Source organism: Pinus tabuliformis, chromosome 5_1 (genome assembly GCF_031772625.1).
Source record: "Pinus tabuliformis cultivar Carrire ecotype Pingquan chromosome 5_1, CPIR1, whole genome shotgun sequence".
NCBI classification, from domain to species: Eukaryota; Viridiplantae; Streptophyta; class Pinopsida; order Pinales; family Pinaceae; genus Pinus; species Pinus tabuliformis.
In genome coordinates this window covers 938,468,403-938,478,712 of record NC_142305.1, presented here as the reverse complement: position 1 = coordinate 938,478,712, position 10,310 = coordinate 938,468,403, and positions in this window count along the sequence as shown.

Sequence of the window (10,310 nt, the reverse complement as noted above, 5' to 3'; positions counted from 1 at the left end):
TTTCTGCTACTCTGCGTCCACACGCAGATATCCTTCTGCTCCGCTGCGTGCCCACGCACTGTTCCTGTGACTGCTCTGTGTTCTGTTGCTTCAGGGACGCACCCAAAGATACTATCGCGCCGCGCCTTTCGCTACAGAGACGCACCTAAAAACATTATCGCGCCACGTCCTTCTGCTTTAGAGACGCACCTGAACCTTGATCGCCCTGCGTCCCCACGCAGGTCTCTCTCTACTGTACTGCGTCTCGGCGCACTTACCCTTTACAGTATCAGCGTCCCGGCGCACTTGCCCTTTACAGTATCAGCGTCCCGGCGCACTTTCCCTTCACTGAACCTGCGACCCTTCAGATGTAAATAATATGAAGACTTCAGAACAGACCCAAACAGTCAGATCTACAGATCTGATCATGCGCCATAGAGATCACAGTCCATTAGAAGATTCGCCCTCTTAGATCTGGACTAGATCTCACCAAATAAGATATTCAACCCAAGACTCTTGCTCAATCCAAATGAACACCTTTGCTTTATATAGGCAAGCTCCTCCCCAAAACATGGAACAATACCACGAGCCGACACCATAGAAACACAAAACCGTCGGCTAGATACCACACAAGAAACCCCCACGTGCTTGTCTCTGCCTTGAAATGTGTGCACTGGGTAGACGCACCCCCTGAACGGCTGGCCGGCGTCCCTAGACGCGGGTTCTGCATGGTATACCTGCGGGGACGCACTTTCTGAACCGATTACCTGCGTCCTTCTTAATTTTCAACAAACTGAGAGCCTTACCACTGGATTTGCCATCAAGTACAACATCTGTAACATACAGTTATACCAGAAAACATAATGCCAACAATGAATGAGATTTGAATATGTGTTTAGAATCTGAAGCCAGTTTGGATATCGAGGAACAAATAACTGATCAGCCTGTGAAAACTCTTAACCAATCATCCAAAAGTTCAGATTTTACAAATGAACTAGGGTAAAATACAATCGAGGTGGTTGTATTCACAAGCTCACGGAGATTGACTGAAGCAGCGTTTATCTATTTCCGCTAATGCAAAGCAAAAGCGTCTCGAAGGCTACCTGGCATAACTTCAGGCTCCGTCTAAGACTTATGAAACAAACACATCAATCAATAGACAAGTTTGTTCTCCCCAGTATGGTCGCCAATATGTTAGCGCTTGAATTTGGCTTCAGGCTGAAAAAGACAAAATCCAAGGCAACATCAAACCACTTAGCCTCGTAGCTAGCCCTACGGGGCAGGAGAGGGCTCTCTCCGGGTCTATCTCGGCAAAAGGTCTTCAAAGGGCAGAGATGACCAATAAAGAACACTGATTTTAGGCTATTAAACTGATTGAGAAGGTTTGATTTCAGATTTTTAGGGTTTTGGTGGAAAACAGGGGGAAAGCAATTTTGGGTGCGGGGATGGGACACAGCTTCTGCAGAGGTCTTTTTGGGGAAAGGTAGGAGATTGTCTTGATGCCTTTGATTTAAGTGAATGGATAGGAATGACCAGTGAGGAGCTAAAGAGAGCAAGAAACCAACGAGAGTTCTCTTTAGACAGAGGAAAACATAGATATTAAGCAAACTTAAAGGCAGAGCGTATAAATTATGAATTCTACCTTAACACTCCATTTACTTAATGTGCAGAAAAGAGAAATAGGAAATTGATTCACATAAAAAATCTTACAAGTACATGAGAGAACACACCATCAACACAAATAACCACAGGAATCCCAAATAGTGCTGCAAAACCCTGGTCCTTCCTTTGCCAAAATTGCAGAGATACAAAGAGTAATACAGTCTAAGCTTATCCCTCAAGAGTCCAACCATGAAAATGACTAAGAAAGTACATAATATAGGCAAGCTAAACACTTCCTTGCCTCTAGGGGTCGAGCTCATCATTTTAGGAGCTATTTCAACCAATTCTAAACTGAGTACTACAATCTAGGCAGTCAAAACAACTTACCTCTATAAGCTAGGAAACCAATTCATTCATTAAATTTTTGACTTTTTATGAATGAATCTTCTAGAATAGGTAAATAAGTGTCATGTCAACAGGAAAATACATTAATTACATCAAAGAGGGTGAAAAATCCCATCACAAGTCAATACTGGTCAAAGCTGGGCGAATTCCTGAGCTGTAGATGAAAAATTGAGAAAATATGCTGATGCGTAGCGCCCCAATCCTCAACGCGGTGCGCGCCTTCGAGCCAACTTTTGAGGCACTTCCCGGCATCCAAATGAGGCAAAAGTAGGCTTGTTGGAAAGTTATGGATGTCTACTTTCCAACCCAAGTAGAATTTCTCAATTTGGTGTCTATTTTCCCCTCCAAAATTGCAATCTCCCAAGACTGCTTCGTGTGTGTCCAAAAAGTGGCAGAAAGTCATTTTTTGCATGTTTTTTGACCTTCTGAGGGCTCAAAACTTGATGAAATGTCTTGGCCATTGCTGAGCAAGTGTAATTTGTCATGAAAAATCCAAAAATGTTGAGTTTTTGAGGAATGGATTTGCCTATCTTCAGGGTAGCGCGCGGCGCGCTACGCGTTTAGAGCAAAAACCTGTGAGTAGCACAAAAAAGTCAAAACTGACCAAAATTGCTCAAAATTTCCTGAAATTTGAGCTGGAAGTGCATCATTGAGCACCATGCTCCTTCAAGGTAGCCTCAGCCAAAATATGAAGGGGATCGGGCCTTTTCCTCCGTTTTAGTGCCTTAGCCAACTGTCCTTTGAGCACCTTCATTCTTGCTTTACACACATGCATTCGAGCCCAATAGTGGTTCTTCATGTGTCGAAGCATGTCCTTGTCCCTGTTTGCCTTCACTATCAACCTCTCTAGATGTGTTTTCACCTGAATGAGCATGGAGTTTTGCTCCTTAGGTGTCAAATCACCGGGTCTCTTGCGAGCCAAGTTCCGGTCTTCTCGGATCCTCCGCAACTCATCAAGAGAGTGTTCATCCTCTAATTGCTTATTGCGCTGCTCTAAATAAGTGATTGTCCAATTTTCCATCTCCAATTTTTGCTGCAACAAGTCATTTTCAGCCCTTAACTGCTAGATGATCTCCTCTGTCTCTAGGCTAGGAGAAATGATATCAAGATCAACAACATCTATGCCTGGAACACCTGATGGCCCCTCATTAATCTTGGGCTGCTTGCCTCTCTCTGGTACCTGTGCTGCTGTCGAAAGCGAGGCCCCTTCCAGCTAATGTGGAGATAACACTCACTGTGCTGATGAAGAAGGCGAGACCCCTTCCACTTGATGTGGAGATAATACTCGCCGTGTAGATGCAAATAAGACCCTGTGGCCTCTCTGATATGTAACATAAGGAGGAGTGCTGACATGCTCGGGCTCTGGAATATCAAACTGATGTGAAGGCCCTCCCTGATCACGGACAACCTCAGGAGGTGGCTGTGGCACCGTGAACAAGTCACGAGAAATGAAATCCTCCCATGGAATACCTTGTTGTGCCAACTGATGCATGACCACAATCTTGATCAGTGCATAATGATAAATGCTCTTGTGTTGCTGTGCTGGGCTCTTTCTTTGCACCAAAGGCACCATCCTCTCTATATTTCGGCACATGAAAAATGGAATGTTCATCATTCGTACACGTGTGAAATGCATCAACAAACGGATATGGTACGAATACAAGCGTGAAAATCTGCCCTCACAAGTGAAATAGCGAATGATGATCTTCATCATAGGTGCATACTCGTCTCTTAAGAACCTGAAGGGAAAAACACCAGTTAAGTACCTCATACATGTAGGTTTGATATATGGCTCATAATTAAATCTGTTCAACGGCTGGCGCTTGCTCCATTCTTCTCCAATATTGGGTATCCCTGTTGCTTGAGCAACAATTTCAAGTGACAATGTGAAGTCCACTCCTGCAAGATTCACATGCCCATTGTGCAAATGTAGGACAAACAAGCGGGCCAATTCCTTGTGGTGTTGAATTTGGGAGATTCTTTCACAATATTCATAGCATGATAGATATCTAAAACATGACACTGCAAGTGGACAAGTTTGTAGATAAGCCAAAGAGGTGGGTTCCTCCCTGACATGCTGACCACCCTTACCACCCCTGTGATGCCTCCTTGGCACCTCTACCTCTGGTGTTGATTCACGGTCATCACTTTGCTCATAATCTGTTTCATTTTCTGACATGATTTTGGAGGCAAGTGACTGAAAAATAATGCTGACTGTGCACCCAATGAACTGTTGTTTTGACTTGTTTGAAAGCTGTTACCAAGGGGACAAACACACATGGGAAATGTTAGGGAAAAGGGAAAATTGAGGGGAATAGGGAAAACAAATGTGGAAGGAAATGTTAGGAAAGGAACATGGAACATATACAATCATAATTTGTAGGATTGTAATAGGAAGTAGGGTTTAGGAATTTACATAGGATTTTAGGAATTAATAGGGTTTAGGAATTTTAATGATTTTTAGGAGGGAAATTATATGATTTGCATGGGAAATGTCAATGAAAATGGTGAGGAAAATATGGGGAAAGAGGAATGGGATAATGGGTTACCTTGGGCAGCAAATTTCAAATGAAACCCTAACACATTTGCATTTTTAATATTTGATACAGCAAGGTAGGGGTTACTCCATATTAGCATAGCATTTTTGCATTTTCATTGCTCATTCATCTTAGCCAAACCAAAAATCACCATGATTAGAGGCCTACCTGAAAAGATTTGGAGAGAAAAGCAGTTTTGGTGGCTTGCTGGCGGTTTCCTAAGCAAGAAATCCAACGCGTAGCGCGCCCAGCCTGATGTGTAGCGCACTTCCCAACGCGTAGCGCCTGAGTAAAACTGAACTGGAAACTGCGCGTTGATGCGTAGCGCGCCCTCCAACGCGTAGCGCGCCTCTTCTGATGCGTAGCGCGCTGCTGCAACTGCTCAATTCGCCCAATGAACTTTGAAATCGACTTGAAAAAAATTATCTTGGAGTGTTGAGAGGCAAATGAATTACCAATGAGGGATGGCATGCTTTTATAGGCTTCCTTTTAATTTTTCACTTACCCAAAACCCACTTTGTTATGTTTGAATGTTGACATTTTTTGCTTTAATTGGCCCTGACCTTTAATTTCATTTCTTTGAAAAATTGGTTGAAATGATGATTTCTTCTGAAAATTTTTGCAGGGATAGCTTCTGGGATGCTTTGGCAAATGAGACCAAGGCTACACTTTGACATTTGAAGAATTTGAAATTTTGAGAATTTTTACAAAAATGAGATAATGACCTTGTTTTCAAAAACAGAGTTTTTTGAGAACAAGGCAAAAATTCAGCTGTACAATGATAAGAAATGTTTAATGAAGGACATCCCTCTGGCCTACTGGTCCTTGATGATCTCTCAAGACAAAATTAGACTCAACCCTAGACCTAAAACCTAAAAACTTAAAGCAAAATGAATGACCCTTTGAGGACTTTATTTATTTGAACAAACCTGAACCAGCAGTGCCAAACAAGAGGGGAATAATGACATAAACTCCTTCCACCGAGATTATGGCATGCCTAATGGAATGCAACATGATCACACTAATGAGACACCTACCTATGAAATGCAAAGAGCTTTGATCTCCGGTGGAGGGCTACTAGACCGACTCTAACACCTCCTTTAGGGTTGTCGGACTGGCTTGCAACCTTGTTTGATGTAGATGTGGTGAGTACACACTGAGGGGTGTACTCCCTTCATTCCTTTGTAACTCCAAGCATGTTCCTTTAGCATGTTGCACAACTTCTCCTCTTGGGGAACAGAAAGAGATGGATTGATTTTCAAAGTTCTCTCAGGGTCGAATTCTATGGTTTTGACATGGATAGGGTTGGAATCGGCCAAGTACAGATCAATTGGATGGTTGTTCTGGGTTTCCTTTACTACTTCTTCTAGGGACAATGTACTGGGAGTTGGACTTTGGAGTAGGTGTCTAATAAAATCATCTTCATCCTGTTGTACTCCTCCCATGGTTGCTTCTAAGGTATACATTTGGGTAGTATAAACTTCATCTTCTTCCTCCTCTTCTAGCCATAAAGGTAAATCATGTTCTACAGATGGCTGAGCAAGAGGGTATAGGACTAACTGCTTGGACATATGCCCATTCTTGATGGTCATATTCCTAGCTCTGCAGTTGATGTAAGCATCAGCAGTGGCCAACCATGGCCTCCCAAGGATAAGAGAGTAACCAATAAGCTTAGCCTTAGGTTGGAGAACTAGGAAATCTGCAGGGTACTCCCAAGAGTCAATGGAGACCATCACATCCTCCACAATCCCCTTAGGGGTCACTGTGGAGAGGTCTGCAAGTTGCAGGACTGTTGTCGTCTTTCTCAATGAACCTTGGAGGTTGAGCTTGATCATGGTGTCATTGTTCATCACATTAATGGCAGCCCCAAGATCGATCAAAGTGTGTGGGACAATGGTTCCATTGATGTGCACATCTACTACAGGACTTCCAAGGTCCAAATATTTTGGACAGATTACCTGCCCCAGCATTAAGTCGGACAGTTGTCTAATGACATTAATGGTAGGGGCATCTCTTTTTTGCCTCCCTAGATGCTTGAAGCACTTCTCCTTAATCAACTTGTTATAAATAGGTACATCCTTGATGGCTTGGAGAAGTGGAATCTTGACACATAGGTTTTTCAATTCTCCTAGAAGTTCGGTCTCTTCTGGGGTAGGCTCGAGTGGTTGAGTTAATCTCTCAAGAAAGAGTGGATTTACTTTAAGAATGATTTCCTCTGTTTCTTCTTCAACCTCCCTAGCTGGAGATGGAGGTTGGTTATTCGGGAGAACTCTCTCAGATCTCAGGTTAATTTCCTGGATCTCAACAACATAAGTTGGATATGATGTCTCTCCACTATATACTTGGTGTGCCTATCTATTTTTCAGGCTTAAACTGAGTTGGGCAGGCATCTGGGGTTGTTTAGGTGGAGCAAAGTGTAACAGCTGTGGTTGGCCAGGTGGTGAAGGCAATAAAGAAGGAACATTATTGTACTGGGGCCTCCATCCCTGGGATGGTGCATTCCACTGACATTGTGGTGGAGCATATGGTTGAAATGACAAGCTGGCTAGCTAGGAATGATACTGAGATGCAAAGGACCAAGGAGGAGGTGTAGACCAGGAAGGATGAGCAAGGGGTCCCCAAGAAGGTATGGATGTGGTCTGGTTGGGGTTGTAATATGCATGGGATGACCCTTGCATGCCCTGCTGGTATGGCCTAGGCCCATGAGGTCTCCTTTGGTTTATGTAACAAAGCTGCTCAGTGACCCCTTCAGCTCCTTGATATACAGATTTGAGTCCAAGCAAGGAAGGGCACTTGTTTGTGGAGTGGTTTTCTTCATAGACTAAGCAAATTTCAATAGAATTAAATAGACATTCATTCCTAGGGTGCCTCCTAGTACATCTAGGATAGAAAATGGTCAAGGATCTCTCTGCTTCCTCCTGCTTTCTCCTAATGTGCATAGTGTCCATCTGTAAGGCAAGGGTTTGCAGCATCCCACTCTTGAAATCTTCAAGCATGTTTCCAATTTCACCCTTGATAGATGAATTCGAAGAGGATGTACTGATCATAGGTTGACTTCCCCTACCCTTTTTCCTAGCTACCCTAGAATGGTTTCTAAAGAAAATCTTGATATTCTCATAGGGTAACTAGTATATATCTCCTCCTGCTAACAAGTGTAGGGTATCCAAAAGGTCTTCCTTTACTCCTCTAAGTAGGACTAGCTTCAGTGACTCAGGATCAAGTGTGCACCTAGCCCTTTTGTCACTAAGTTGTAATCTTTCTTCATAATCCTCTAGGGATTCATCATTACCTAAGGTCATCCTAAAAATTTTCTCTTTAGTATCTTTAGACCTACAATATTCACAATACTTCTTGTTGAAGGCTTGCTACATCTAAGCCCCAGTTGTGATGCTATCCCCAGGTAAACCCATGAACCAGCTCAAAGTTGCATCCTTGAGGATAGATGGAAATAGTTTCAACTTCTACTCATCATTTGTGTAGTCATAGGTTCGTATATAACAACAAACTCAAATAGGAAAGTGTCGGGATCTTCTGTGGTCGGGCCATGGAAATGAGGAAGGGCAAAGGGGCTTATATTTTTCATCTTAGTGTCCCCATTGGTTTCCCTGATGGAGAAGGCACCCTCAACTCTCTCTACATTCCCTCTTTTCATTTTTGTTTTCAACCATTGGCTCGGTAGGAATGGGTTCTTCTTCCCCTGTAGGTTCTTCAAATATGTCTGGTTGCTCACCTAAGGGTTCCTCTAGTTCACAACCACCAAAGAAGAGGGAAGGTTGGCTGTTGGAAGCAGTGGGGGTATTTGGCAAAAATTTCCCTAAGTTATCCCTATTCCTACGAGGCATGAAAAGAAATGTTCTTGTTTGGTTTTGTGAATTTTTTCAAACTTTGAAAGTAATTGTAGAATTGAAATTTCAGACTGAATGAAAACTACTGACTGAATGAAAATATTAACTACTTGATTGAAATCTAACTTGTAGAATGGAAAGGAAAGAAAAGAATGCAGAATGAAAAGGAAGCAAACTAAATTACTTTTGCAGAAATGAAACTAATGGAAAAATATTAGAAACAAGAAATAGAAGAAAGAAAGAAGTAATCACATATTACTGAGACACCTCCCCGACAATGGTGCCAAAAAGTGATGAGCACCAGTATTGCAGCAAGAATGTTGCAACTCCTGGGCTACCAGCTTTACTTTATCAACCCGGGGTTCATACAAACTTGGAGGTGACAGTGCTGTATACACAAGTAAAAGTGATGGTTCTGCCTATTGTCACTATTTAGCTAGCGAGAGACCACTAGAGTTTTCAAGCCAGACTTCTATGGATTCAGAAGAAGCTTGGTTCCTTGAAGAAAGAAATAGAAATCTACTCTAAGAGAGAGTTGATCTACTGCAATAATGAAAAAGAATGAAATTCAATGCTAAGGCACACCATTTCCTAATTAGCTACTAAGAGCTATGCTTTGCAATAATTCTAAATTAACATGAACAAAATGCTAATGTCCTAAGCATGGAAATTAAAAACATCAAACATCATTGTTATGCATGTAAAGGACTGTAATAAATATGTTTTGTCTTTTCATGCTTTTCATGAAAAATCAAGTGTGCAAGGTAATCTCTTTGGTGATGTGGCAGGTGGTTTAGGGATGTTGGTGGATGTATGGAAGGTCCAAGAGATGGTTGGAAGGTCCAAGAGATGGTTGGAAGGTTTGGGATACCCTTGGGTGACCTTGGGTGGCTTCCTAGAGGTTTTCCCTCAATTCGGCCTCAAAACAGGCCACTACGGGAAAACCTACAAGATGTACTAGAAACCTACAGGATTCCCTATATTTCGATAGGATACAACTGAGAGAAAAATGATGGGTGTTGGAGGTGATGGAAGGCTTAGGGAAGGTGTTTGATGGGTGGAATGGAGTGAGAAAAGGCCTAGAATCACTCAGAACCCGAAACAAGTTTAGGAGATGGTTGTATTCTCTCAACATGCTTGGGGGAATTTCTATGTAAAATGATGAAATTGGTGAAGGTCTTGATGAAAACAAGGAATGCCTATGGGTGGATGAAGTTGGAAGGTGGTTTCTTGCTATGAGATATTTCTACTTCTGAAGCACCTACTCTACATCAAACATGTGTAATTTCCAAAAAGTCATGTAAACAAGAAGAATTCTCATGAGTTAAAAAAATAGAATTTAATGAACTAACTGTCTACCTTATGCATGAAGAAATTGCTGAATAAAATGGAATCATGGATGAGATCTACTGCAAGAATGAATATAGAAGATATGGCAATGAAATCCTACACTTACAAAACTAATCAAATGCTAGTTCAAGTACAGTAAACTCTAAATCTTGTGAAAGAAATGGAAATCTATCTTTTTGGGGTTGCATAAGGGTATTTTCCTCAAATCATGATTCCAGAAGGAAGAAGTGAGGCCAGGACACCTACTGACAGCTTTGTGGTGCTTCTTTTATCCCTTCTAACCTGATACTAAAGTAAGGTGTAGGAATTTACAAGGTAAGATCCTCAGACAGAACACCAAAGGACACCGCTCACAAAAAGATCACAGATTAATACACCAGTATTCTTGACGTGGTTAAAACCCTCAAAGAGGGAAACAATCCACGGCCTGAGCCAACACAACCACTTCAGACAATTTATTAATAAAAGAATGAAAATTTACATAAGCTTCTCTCATGAATGGTTACAAAGATCAAGGACCAATCGGGTGTTAAGTCATGGATCAAGTGTCGGTAATACCGGGGAGAGAATGAACCGTCAGATCACTTCATGT